We start from the raw sequence: 13,076 nt of genomic DNA on the forward strand, positions 1-13,076 counted from the left end.
TCTTTTTAATATAAGGCAAGCAATGCAGTTTCAATTCACCATGGACAAGCTGTTGGACTTCAAACTGGATTACACTTAACTTTTTTAGTTAAGGCACGAAACTGAACTCCGCTTTATTGTAAATCCATTTCTCCTAACCTACACCAACCAACCAACCATCTCAACTACCCGAGGTAAAAGAATGAAATTATGGAACGGACACGCGCAGTAAAGATTCGAGAAATCTCGCGCAAGTTCCTCAGCTGATGAAATAAACGCACGAAACTTGCTCCAAGGTTGACTCGAAGCAAAAAGGTGCCAATTTCTTGCTGGAAAACTTGCGACAAGCTGTCCTATTGCTTAACAATGCCACAGCACGACACAATAATGTACTATATTGTTGTGAATTTTATGATTCAACTGAATCCTTTGTAACTGGTTTGAACGGAACAACGAAATGGTTGCCGAGTTTCCGAAGTATTAAAACGCTCTTGCTAACATTAAATGAAAACCAATCTGACAAATTATTTAAGCATCAGAATGACAGTGCTTATACAGATGGTATTTGCTAAAGAAAATGTCCGCTAGACGATGAAGCGGAGCTGCACAAATGGCGCTGATTTATAAATGAGATAAAACAGGGGTGGGCAAACTTTTTGTACTGAGGGCCGCATTAGACAAAATGTTGCAGCCGGAGGGCCGCACACTCTCATTACAAAGTAGGAAAATTTACCCGGTGTGTAAATAAACGCATATTCATATTAAACACAATTTTTGCATTTCACACTCAGTTACGTTTAAAGCTACGCAATCTTCATCACAAAGGCCTACGGTAGCCGCTATGCCGTATTTGTATTTTATGATCAAACAATTGAATCAAACAATGCGTGAGAAGTGTACGGCCAGTTGCTGAAAGCATGTTGCAATACATGCGCGACTGACGTGTGTGTGTTTACGCACTGAAAGTGAAGAGAAAAACACACTCGTAAAGGGAATAATTTTTTGTCATGTAACCTGTTTAATTAAAACAATAAGTGATGAGTAGGAGTTTCTGCAAGTGCCGGCGGGCCGCATGCGGCCCTCGGGCCGTAGTTTGCCCACCCCTGTGTTAGTAGATTAAACTATACGCCATATCTTAATGCAGGAATACCACAAGAAATCAGCCTGATGAACACGATTTTATCTTGCTCTGGCTCAATCGCCTGTTTGCGAGCAGGGTGGGTTTTGAACCTGGGATCTGTAGAATCATAGACCTGTTCCGTTTCCATTACACTAAGCTGCACTGCTCTGAAACATATTTCCACAAAGTTAAATATTACTAAATGGTGCAAGTCCTCGTTGGCACGGTACCCAAATCACACGAGCGACACCACGCGGTAACATCTCGCTGTTATCTCTCGGACTCAGCATTGGAATGTTTAGCATTTGACAAACTCATCATCAAGCTGCATCGACTTTCAGTTGTCAAGTTTATTCAAAAGCAGTGTAAATGCAGACATACAGTTTTTTGTTTTTACTTTTTATTTTATAATTAGGCTACATTTTCGCCTTTTTACGTGTTTGCTGCATTTTCCTGCGCTTACTGCAGCTGTGCAATATCGCATTCTGAGAAATGTTTGAACCAATTAAAACCGTTGAAAGATAAATTTTTAAAACAAAAATAGTAGTCTAAAGTAACTTTCGAAAGGGGGATGGATATAAAACTCACCAACACATATGAATGCTGTAAACTGTTCATGAAAACTTGCAAAAGTACAACCAAGGTGTTAAGGCGGTGTTTTTTTTTTAAAATAGAGAGCTACAACCTACCATTGATGGATTATATTTCGCCATTCGCATGGTGGCCATGAAGCAGGATAACACAAATTAAGAATAACACAAATTAAGAAGTATAAAATAAACGCAGAAACATGTTGTTTGGCAAAGTTTATGAAACTTGGAGAGAGTTGACATTGCGTTCTTATACCAAACTGTTGCAACAACGACAAGAAGTGCATGGTGCTTCATATTTTATTAAATACTAACATGTTTGGGACCTTCCATTGATCCTTCCTCAGAGTATGAAGTAGTAAATGCTCCAAGTACAGTAAATAACAACAGATAATGAGAAGAATGTGTCATCCACAGATATAACATCGTGCCACAGGTACGGTATAACGATAACAAACACCAAGGTTCAACCTCGACAATGATAAGTTGGACGTCGTTTAACGAAAAAAGACGGGTGTGTGAGACAGTGAACGGTTATATAGAGAACGAATAAGACAAGCAAAGGTATTAAATAATAACAAGAACCCATTATCATAAAATTTGTTTATTTTTATGTTTCTTAAAAAATTGCATTTAACTGTAATCGACACCATAAAGTCAGCGGGAGATTTGGCAAGACAGAAAATGTTAGGTCAGTTTTCAAACTTTAAAGAAGCAGAAAACTGTAGTTCGCACAAGCTACGTTCATCTCACCTCACCTTTTATCAAAACTTATGATATCATTGCCATTAAATACACAAGTGACAACACCATAACTATCACAGATCAAAATCAGAACAACACAACGTAACAAGGATGTAAAACTGTTGCTTGTGAAGTACCAATTTGCATAAATGGAATTTTGTTGTCCGAGCAGAAATTTCCACCAAACAGCACATCACTATTACCACATAACGTTAAATCGCCTTTTATCCCATTGTTGACAAGTTGATCAAGTGTCTGCATGGAATGTAAATGCTGTATTATAAGCACAAGTGTACAACCTTTGCAAAATTGAAATTGTGCAATGATAGTTTAAAGTAAAAATTTCTTATTGTGATACGACTAATTATAATAAACGAATTGGTATCGCCAGAGAAGAAATAGTAAAGTTATGGTTCAAAATATTTTAAAAATTCTGTGCCACACCTTAACGTTCGAAAAAAACATGAAAATACAAAAAACAACGGTTTTAAGCAGATACCGTAAAAATCTAAACCAAACAGATGCAATATGATATAATACAGTATTCACTTTTGAACTTAATTTATAAAGTATCCTCAAAAACCATAATGTAACAGATTGATACAATATGAAACCTAATATGAAACCATATCTAATGCAGTTTACAATCTGTTCCAATGCTAAAAACAATTGTTGTATTTTCCGATTAAAGTGAAACTAAGAAGCGCTCAGCATTTTACCAAAGACAATTTTCTCACAAACAAAGCAGCATTTGCTTTTGGTGAGTTATAATGTTCTTCATGAAGTGGTCATTGCTTGTGTCCGGTTGTTTTCATTTTCATGGTGAACTTTGACTCGAGAAGAGGAGAAAACATCTTCTACGTGATAAGCAGAACTTAAAAAAACATTTTCTTTGTATAACTTAGTAGCAGGAGTAGATTAGTATTCAACCTTTCAACATTAGCTTTTCTATGTTAATCAAAGGGCATGTACACACCTCTGCAGCCCTGGATCAGACATCAAATATCTTTAACAACAGACATTTAATGATTTCAGTCCTGTCCGGCTCAGGGAACGTCACCACGGAGGCTGGTGGTAAAGCTACAAAGAGATTGAAGAATGTCAACTGTAAATTGAACAAAAAATACCTTGCAAAGTAAACTACTGTACTACTACTACTGTATAAAACGCTAAAATATAGGAAGCAAAAACAGAAAATTGGGCGGCAGGCCGCACGTAAACGAAGACCAAATTAATTTCCGTAAACAACACTCCGACTAGAAACAAAAAAACTATATTAAACTCGCAGCTTTAGTTGCTCAGTTGCTCGTAGTTGCTGAGTTAACTAGAAAACGCACAATTCCCAAAAGAATTAGCAATCCTGCCTGAAAGCATTAGCTATAACTTTAATACTTATGGAAATCTTCCGCATCATGACCAGAGTTGGGGAGTCGGTACTTTGAGAGTACCGTCGATAACGGTACCGGTACTTGGTAAAAAATGTACCAATAGTTCCGGTATTATTTTAAAAAAGTATTTCGGTAATCGATACGATACTTTTTGTGTGAAAGATGCTGCTGCAAATGCTCTGTTTGCCGCAATTCTGTTCCCGGTTAAGGTTACTCCAGGTCAAAACATATGTGACGTTAATCGCTTGCAAATTTACTTGACATTCCTAGACTAAAAAAGATCAACTAATGGTAAAAGTAGTATTAAGGATTAATTAACATGTATTTTTGAAAGCATACTTGTTAAAATTTTGAAATTATCACATGGAAAGTACGGAGTACCGGGAACGATTAAAATTTCTTGAAAAAAATAATTGGGTACTTTTTTCAAAAGTACCAACAGTACCGGTATGTGTTAATTTATCACGTAAAAATTAAGTACCGCGATACAGTAGTTCGGTTCAACAATACCGCGGTACTTTTCACCTATGATCATGACGTAGTTATGAAAAATTTCTTAACGAGGGATGGCAAACGAAGGAAAGTGAATTATACTCGTAATTGTAGTTAGGCCCACGTCACTTCCTTTTACGCAAAAACCCTCTCCGTTATGGGTGCTGTAGGCATATATCTAACAAACACTTATTATTATATCATGCATCATATAGCTGCAACTATGATTAATCCAAAGCTAAGACCATATGTAAAGAAGTAGAGCAGTCTTATGCTGTCTCAATACACAACAAAGCATTGCTCACCTCACTAAGATTTGGCTCATACACAAATCAATCCACTTCAGATGAACCAAAGGCAAATTCATCGAAATGCGATTTGATTTGTGATGAGCGACGGCTGCGAGCAAAGGAAACGATGCCGTGTTTGTGATGTAATAGAACCCTTCCACTCGTCAATATTCCCCGCGTTTTTCTGTCTTCCTACCATCCACTAGGCAACAGCAAACAATTCGCGGTTTTGTCGTGAAGGTTGATTGGACGCTAAGGGCGCAATTTGGAATCCTACCGTACAAATGCGTCGTATTTAATAACCAAGGTTAACCTCGAAGCAGGTGTAGAAATTTAGCAAAGGTTTAGCTTGCAGATTCGTCACTTTGCTGGTGATAAAGAAACACTTTAGTATAAACTTATTTTGCAAGTGTTACATTGATAGTTGTGAGATAAAGCTCAGTTAAGTCGAAATTAATGCACTAAAACTTTCAACTAAAAAGAATAGCATTTGGATCATGTTAAAAGACTTTCATGAATTCAAATGACCAAGTTTTAGAAAGAAAAAGTGTTAAAATGTACACCACCCAACAATACAAAGACGTACGGTAAGATTTTATGTATTTAAATTCATCGTGTTCAATGAGAATTAAGTAACAAAGTAGCCAAAGCATCAAAAACATCCAGTCACAGAAGAATAAAGAAATCATAGCGCAGGGTGCTCCAACACCAGAATAAATAACCATACGAGGAAGTGAAGTTTCGAACACTGTGGCTTGGATTTAGAACAATGGCATCGGAGCTGGCGTCAAAACTCTTATAATGAGCACGTTTGCAAAATGGAAATCACGCACCGAGAAAATATCTAAGAGGTTAAAATTCAAGGAAGCGCAGGGAATGACAGTTCATTCAGCAAAATCAGCAATATCGCGACAGGAAGCGACCTTGTATAATCCTTCGATACAACGCTTTGGTGCTATATCCAGCAACATGCCGAAGCATAACGAAAGTGAGCACGTATTTGAAGCAGAATAAATTGCTCGAATAAAACTTTAGTTCAGTTTATTATCTGGTTGATTATATTATGTGCATAACAAAATAGCTTATGCATAAATGTGGAAATAATCCGATAATACGGTGTTGTCTATGTCTAGCTTTTTAAGAGCTATTTAACTAACAGCTATTTATGAGAAGTTTAACTCAGCTACCCCATGCGCCACTTCCACGGACCCCAGACTGGGTACAACTGGTCTATGCTAAGATGAGTCTTTACAAGCTGCGTCGTGACCTCTTGTATGTTAGGAAGAGCTGTTTGGGGGTCACCAGATTGCTATTTAATTGGACAACCTAAACACTGTAACCGACATAATGGTACAAATCAAAGAAATGGTTAATTCAAGTAAACAGAGTTCAAGTAATGCGCCTACATCACGGGGTACTATAGGTGAGTCTAGCAGAAATTTAGCAAATAGACTAAAAAGAATTTTAGTCATTCATAATTATGCTGGTTCTAAGGAGCTTTTAAAATCAACTTCTCGGAAGATTTTAAACATTTTGAATGCTAATTTTCCTCATGCGATATTCCAGATTATTTTCTTTGACAAATAATAGCGATTTGGGAAGAAAAATTTGTGGTGTACTGGCTTTTAGGTTACTGGGTTTCTGATTAAACAAAAAATTGGGAAACACTTGCTTAGACAGAATATGTTAATAGTTCTGCTGAAATTGAGAAAATAATTTAATTTCTAAATCGACTTATAATTCACTGTAAGTCAACTCCTTTTGGTTCTGAGCGAGTCCTAAATGCTGTGCTGTTAAAATATTTAGCCTGGTTAGATGGTCACAAGTACGCTCTGTAATAACCTACTTCGACTTCGTAAGCCCATCAGTGTTATTTTGCTTGGAGTTGGTTGTAACATTTGTTAGGATAATTAATACGCACGTGGGAGCTAGAGAGCAAAAATGTTTATTTGGGAAGCGATTGAATTCATCCTGATTATAAATCTTTTGGAAAAGTCATAATATTAGTTTACGAAGAAAGTCTTTTTCAACGCACACAAGTTTTCAATGACACAGTTAACCAGTTTGATTGTCACTAATTAGCAAATACATTTTCTTAAAGGAATAAATTTAGACGTTAACCTAAGTCCTAAACCGAAACCTATAATACGCCAACCAGTATGCTATTTTTTATAACTCTTTGGAATGCAATCTTGGTACGTAAGAATTTCAAAAGTTAATCAAAACTGTGATGAAAAGGAAATAATTGCGCAGCTGACTTTATTTCTAGTAGACTCGGTCATTTGAAACATTGGTATTGTGACGTCAGATTTTCTCATACTGGGTTTTATCTGTGTTTGTGTACGTTTGGTGACGTAATATTTCCGTTTCCAAAGCCCATATATCGTGCGGCTTTTACAAAGCAAACCAGTGCGTCCGTAATACGTTTCAGCGGCACGACGTAGCGCTAATATAAACAATGCATTGTGAGGTCACACATAGTGGATTGTTGCCTAAACAAAGTGTTGTCAGCAAATCATAACTCCGGAATCGGTTATGAATGCTCGGTTTACACTCACATTATTTTGATACGAAATGACCTAATCCGGCTCTGGTGTTGCCCGTTCGAGAAGAAAACCAAAGCAAGGAACGCGAGATACGCCGGGACCCGAATATTTTTTATTATTGACTCCGCAAGGGCCGGCGCAAGCATTCGCTATCAAACATTTAGACTTTTTTCTTGGAGGTTTATCCCAAAGGAGGGGATCCGGGACTAGGTTCGCTCCGAGCGTGCCATAGGATGCCCCCTATGGAACGCTCGGGGCCATAGAGGGGCCGCTATCCCTTTTTAACCCTAGCGCACAAAAAAACCTTTTTACATAGACTAGCACACATCTTGCACTTTTTCTTTGCATTAACGACACAAATATGGGCTCGGGGTTAAGGAGCGGACCCGAAATTTATTTTTAAAGCTCGATTTAGGGGGCGAAAAAGTCGATAACCGACTGAATTGAAGATGTGGAGTATAGACGAAACGCAATAAACACGGTTAAAAGTTAACAATTGGTCATTGCTGGCTTCTTTATTGAAGAATTAGTCAATTTTATTGAGCTGAAACGAAATTATCGTTATCGTTAAAAATCGTAATATCGTAAAAAAGAGTGATTTGTTCAGGTCCGAATTCGGCCAGAAGAGTTTTACTAACTTTTGCCCGAACCAGAAAAACCCTGACTTCCATAAGCAGCACTTATCACCCACATCTGTAATATAATCAATAAATTACATTACATATCACAATTAATCACTATGCAAGAGTACGATTATTTCGTTAAGACGCTTCTACGGTTTGCCTCCTATCGTTTAAAACAAACTTCATTCCGCAAGAACTTTTATGTACGTAATAGGGTCACCGTGCCACCAACGTGACCCCATACGAGTTCAATGCATTGCCAAAATGCGAAAACAGTTCAACATGTGGTTCAATGAAGTTGCAACGTGTGCAAAAGCAGTCCTACGACTTGGTGGGATTGTGTTAAATTTAATCTAACTCAGTGTACAGAGATCGGGCAACACCGCGTGGAATACATATCGTCCACTTTATAGGCTGATTTCTTAGATCAATTAAACTATAAAAATATCCCAGAATTAGTGTGAACTCAGACCAAAAAGATTTTACTTTTCGCCTGTACCACAAATTGCCGAACCCTGGTTTAAACTGATGCAATTGTTACAGAAAGAGTGGCTTCGCTGGAAAGTAGCCCCCCTATCCAGAGGCACGTACGTTTTCAAGATTTTTGAGTCTTCTAGCGAATATTAAAATTGCATTTAGTTGTTTGTAACAGATTGCGAGAGCTATACTCAGCCTGTTCGTGATATGTTGTCTCCGAGACCGGAATAGTTGGAAATTTTGCCAAAATTATGATTGGGTAAAACCGCGCAGGCCAAAAGTCGTTTAGTCACGTGTTTTTATATCAGCCAATCAACTTGCGGCGAGATCAATAGCAAATTTTCCAGTTGAAACAAACATGATTACAACATGCAACATACAACACACACATGCAGAGCTATCTTTCTAATCGTTGGAACGAGACAACAAAACTTGTTTTTTTCAGTTGTATGCAGCACACCAACCTCAATTGGTTGATTGTTTTAGAATTTTGAGCTGATTTGACGTCAATGGATGATTCTTCCGCAAAAGGTCGATGATGTTTAGGATATTCTGAGCATTCCAGGCGACTTTTTCCGCAAGCTGGCCTCGACTTAAATGACTAAATAGACAATAGACGTCGCAGCTTCCTTTATGCGTCCAAACTTTTAAACTAAAACACCAGGCATTTAATTTAGACTTACCGCCCCTAATAGCTTCAAGGCTATATCAGTAATCTGAAGTACACAACCGGTATCTTTATTGCGTGGGAGCGACGAAGACAGGCTTAGGTGAAGCATAGCTACCCCAAACCAAGTAAACGTATAGGAAGCGATGTCCAGTTTTAGCAGTTACCAGCAATATGCATTGCCATTGCATACAACCCTTTTTAACCGACACGTCCACGCCCGCGTATTATGCATGGTTTCGTAATATAGGGAAGTATACTGTGTATGACGTCATAATGCGTGACGTCACGAGATGTTTTCGCACAAAATTTGGCAGAGTGTTCCGCGCTTTGGACATATATGGACACTCGTGATGTTTTTGCAGACATCCGTGTGGTCATTACGCGGGAAATGTGACGTAGCCTCGAGCATGCGACTGCGCGTGCGCAATGAAACGCGACAGATGAATCTCAGTTTCTGCAAACTTCAACCCTACAGGTAGATGTTGTCCAACAAAGCAACGAATTGCAAAAACTTCGAAGGTTGCTTAAGTCTGTTATACGGACGCCGGCTAGGCACAATATAAGCAAGGGGGAGGTGTCACGATAGCAAATGTTAAAGCATCTAGTCATGCATCGGATGCGTCGTTTCCGTCACGATCTGACTCAACTAACGGGCTTCGAAGAAGGGATCACGTCACAGAGCGGACTCTATATACCATACGTTTATGTGCGCTGTACAGCAGTCTTAGCTTGTAGGGTTGAAAGGTACGTTACTGCCAGCTTAGCCTGGTTTAAAACTGCAGGTTAAACAATGGGTTGGTCTGAGAACTGGGCCTTACATACGTTTGACTAAGCTAAAAATGTGCGCCGGTTTACGATGAAAGGTTACCTTGGCGTAGTGTGTTAAACGCGTTTTAACTTTCCGTTACTGCAGCGTCTCATGAATTTGCAACCGAATTTCGTGTCAGATTAGTGAAAATACATCGCTGACTGGCTTCATCAAATTTCTGTAATCTTCAAATAAGGCGTTAATTATTGTCATAGTTGCCAGGCAAGACAGCGATATCGAAGAAAGTCGTCCGATACAGCCGCTCTGTGACATACGATAGATAACTTATGGTTACAAGGCACTTTTGCCTAAGTCGGATGTGAGCCGAACGTATGGTTAGGACATACGAACATCAATGCGCATTCGGTTGGCCTAATTCGTATCAAAATCCCAAACGTCTTGTTTATGCAGCAAACTAAGATTTTTCCAAACTCGTCGCTCTCGCAACAGATGCTTGCTGCTGCTTGGGACAAGGGGAAGAAATACTTTGTCACATTTTCGCTTTCATGTTTCAAACCGACTGAGGCATTTTGCGCAATCAGCGTTGCTCCGGGGGTCATATTTGCTGTGACACGATCATCGGTCAATGCTATGTGGCGGGTAACCCTTGATGGGGTCGGTTTTTCTTAGTTAGCAAAGTTTTCCGGCGAAAATCTTCGTGATTTGGGTCACGCAACGTGGCGCCACAGACTTTCACAGCCGTAGGCGGACATTACGTAACATACGTTGCATTGAGTAGCTATGGGCTGAAAGGAAGGCTCCGTGTCCGGTGCGCCCTTTTTTCTTTCAATCTCTCTCTCTCTTTCTTATCTTCTCCGGCTCCTTTGTTTCCTTTAAAGCTGTGAAAGTGGGTGGGACGTCTACGAGCTCTCTCAATGCATAGCGCTTCCTCATAGATAGATCGCAAACTGATCAATGCGGAGTTTAGTTATCGGCAGCACAAAGTTGCACCTAAACCTAGTGGGTAGGTTCAGTCAGCGATTGTTTAATTCGATTGGTAGCAAATTTAGTGGACCACTTTACGATCCAACTCCAAACCTTCCGAAAAGGTTTGGTAGAAATTTGCTGAAGTTGTTTCAGCTAGCGGGAGTCTAATCAGAAGCGGAGTTAGACGGGCAGAGTCAGAGTTTGGTGACAGAAATGGCAACCCTATTCCCGGCATGGTGACCGTGATCTTTTGGCGCAGGAGTCAACACAATGACATCTAGCACCATTAGAAAATGGTAATTTTTTATGGGAACAATCAACGCCTCTGTGAGCCTACAGTTAAGCTAATACGTCATTTTTTCCACGAGCAAGCAGGTTTTAATAGTCAAAAAGCATATGAAAATTTGAGAAGCTTTCAGGGCACTAAATCCAAAAGATTGACAAAACATCGTTTAAGCCGAACAAAACACAGTGACTTTGGAGTGAGAATGGTAAAAGAGCAAAGACTTACTAGAGTTAAACCGCCATAGAAAGAGGCTTTTCCTCATATCGATAAATTTAGCAAAAAACATACTAAAACTGAACAACAAATATGAATTTGAAAACTTAACTTATATTGTAGCTTTGCACCAAATGCGATTTGTAGTTCTTATATTTAGTTCCATCTTTTGGGGGTTGGAAGCAGCCTGCTGTTTGCTTACCGTACTTACGGTTACCGTTACATACATTAAGCCGCACAGGCACCAACTATCGTGACGTAATACAGGTACATAGACATAAACGATTAATCTTAACTGATGCGCAAAAACGGACGAAGTCATCATAACGTTTTATCAACAAAAACTCGAATGTTAACCAGACTCAAGGCACATTTGAATAACGAATACATCACTGGTGCTTGCCATGGGCATTATAATGGCATAAGTAACCCAGCCTAAAATGGCGGCCTTGGTTTATTTGTTTAATATGCAGATATCTTATGACTGAAATAAACGGTTTGTGCGTGTATTCGTTATATAAGATTCACAAATATGAATACGTTCACACAATCACGCTGTGTGTTCGTGCTTAAAACATACGTTTTTACAAGCCCGTAACATAAACAGGGCGGCTCAAACGCGGAAATCAGCGAAAGACGCGCTGCACGTGTTTCCACTCTCGTTTTTTATTTGAAATGGGCGCCGGAAACTCGGCTGATGAGGCTATAGCTTGGCTAAGTGAGCCGTTGCAGTTTATTGCTTCGGTAAATTTGTCATTGCTCTTCCATTCACAGAACAAATGACGTAAGGACTTGGCGTAGGTATATGCGACTTTTCTACGCCGCTAGACGGCGCGCAAAAGCCGTATGAGAATGTCAAAGTGTTGTATTAAAACTCTTGAGAAATAAAATAAGTATTCGTATTTCGAACATTAAAATGTCTATATATGTGTTTACCATGAATAAATTTTTTTGCATAAAATTAATCCGTCGTTCACTCATTGCAATTTCTTTTTTTGGGTGTTAACACAAACGAGTAGTCTCCAAGTATCGTCTAATTTTACGCCGCGAGTGATAAATTTGAGTGCGTGATAATTTTCCCATCTACGAAAACGCTGGACTTTTTCATTCGTTTTAGTGGAATTAGATTAAAAATATACGTTTATTCGAAGCGTAAATAATTCGTCAAAAAATCCATCATATCGTTGAACAATCGCAATGGAAGTTGAGATCAAAAAATATACGGTCGTTTTCGATATGAAAATTTTTAACTATGACATAACAATATGTAATAGTGTTCATTAAGACATCATCATTAAGCGCAATCTTTCGGGTACATAATTCAATTTCAATTTCACAGCGCGGAAAATCTTCCTCACTGGACGACTGGACGCATAAAGGCCCCGTCAATCGCCAGCTGCTAAAGGAAAAGATGTCAGAAAACTGGCATGGACATTGTATGATTACAATTACTTCAAAACGGGAAATTTCACAAAACGCATCGGCTAAAAAGGGCAATATATTTCAATGCAGACAAGTAAAGTATACATACATATACATGGGCAATATTTTCAAATCCTTCTGAGTTGTTTAACCAACAAATGCAGAAACAGCAAAATGCCCTAATATCCACTAAATAGAGATCGAATATCCACTAAGCATTGTCTGGTGGTTTAAATGGCCTGGCGCACGCTTACAACAAAAGATTTAAAAGTCCAAAACATGACACTCTACAAATTCTTAAAGTCAAAAACCGTGTAGGTTATCAAAATATTTTAACCTCAAATGTCACAGAAATTAGTTTACAAAAGTTTTAGCTAGTTTTTACCATAATCTTACGTGCAATAATGGTACAATAATACCACCACACTCTTCTGTTAATATGTTTGTTTCAGCGAACACCATTTTGTAGTTGGTAGTCAAGGGCTCGCGTGTTTGGAGAGC

At 38.7% G+C, this 13,076-nt stretch overlaps 1 long non-coding RNA gene across 2 annotated transcripts; it reads right to left on the reverse strand.

Moving 5' to 3' along the window:
- Nucleotides 1-1,999: 1,999 nt before the first annotated feature.
- Nucleotides 2,000-5,279, reverse strand: LOC143469979 (uncharacterized). 2 transcript variants are annotated; one of them, XR_013119246.1, is made up of 3 exons: nt 4,619-5,279; nt 3,410-3,513; nt 2,000-3,287 (listed from the first exon to the last, which is right to left on the reverse strand). It is a non-coding gene; the product is annotated as an uncharacterized LOC143469979 (long non-coding RNA). The 2 variants fall into 2 exon arrangements; XR_013119245.1 differs by having other exon boundaries at nt 2,000-3,290.
- Nucleotides 5,280-13,076: the final 7,797 nt, after the last annotated feature.

Source organism: Clavelina lepadiformis, chromosome 9 (genome assembly GCF_947623445.1).
Source record: "Clavelina lepadiformis chromosome 9, kaClaLepa1.1, whole genome shotgun sequence".
Taxonomy (NCBI): domain Eukaryota; kingdom Metazoa; phylum Chordata; class Ascidiacea; order Aplousobranchia; family Clavelinidae; genus Clavelina; species Clavelina lepadiformis.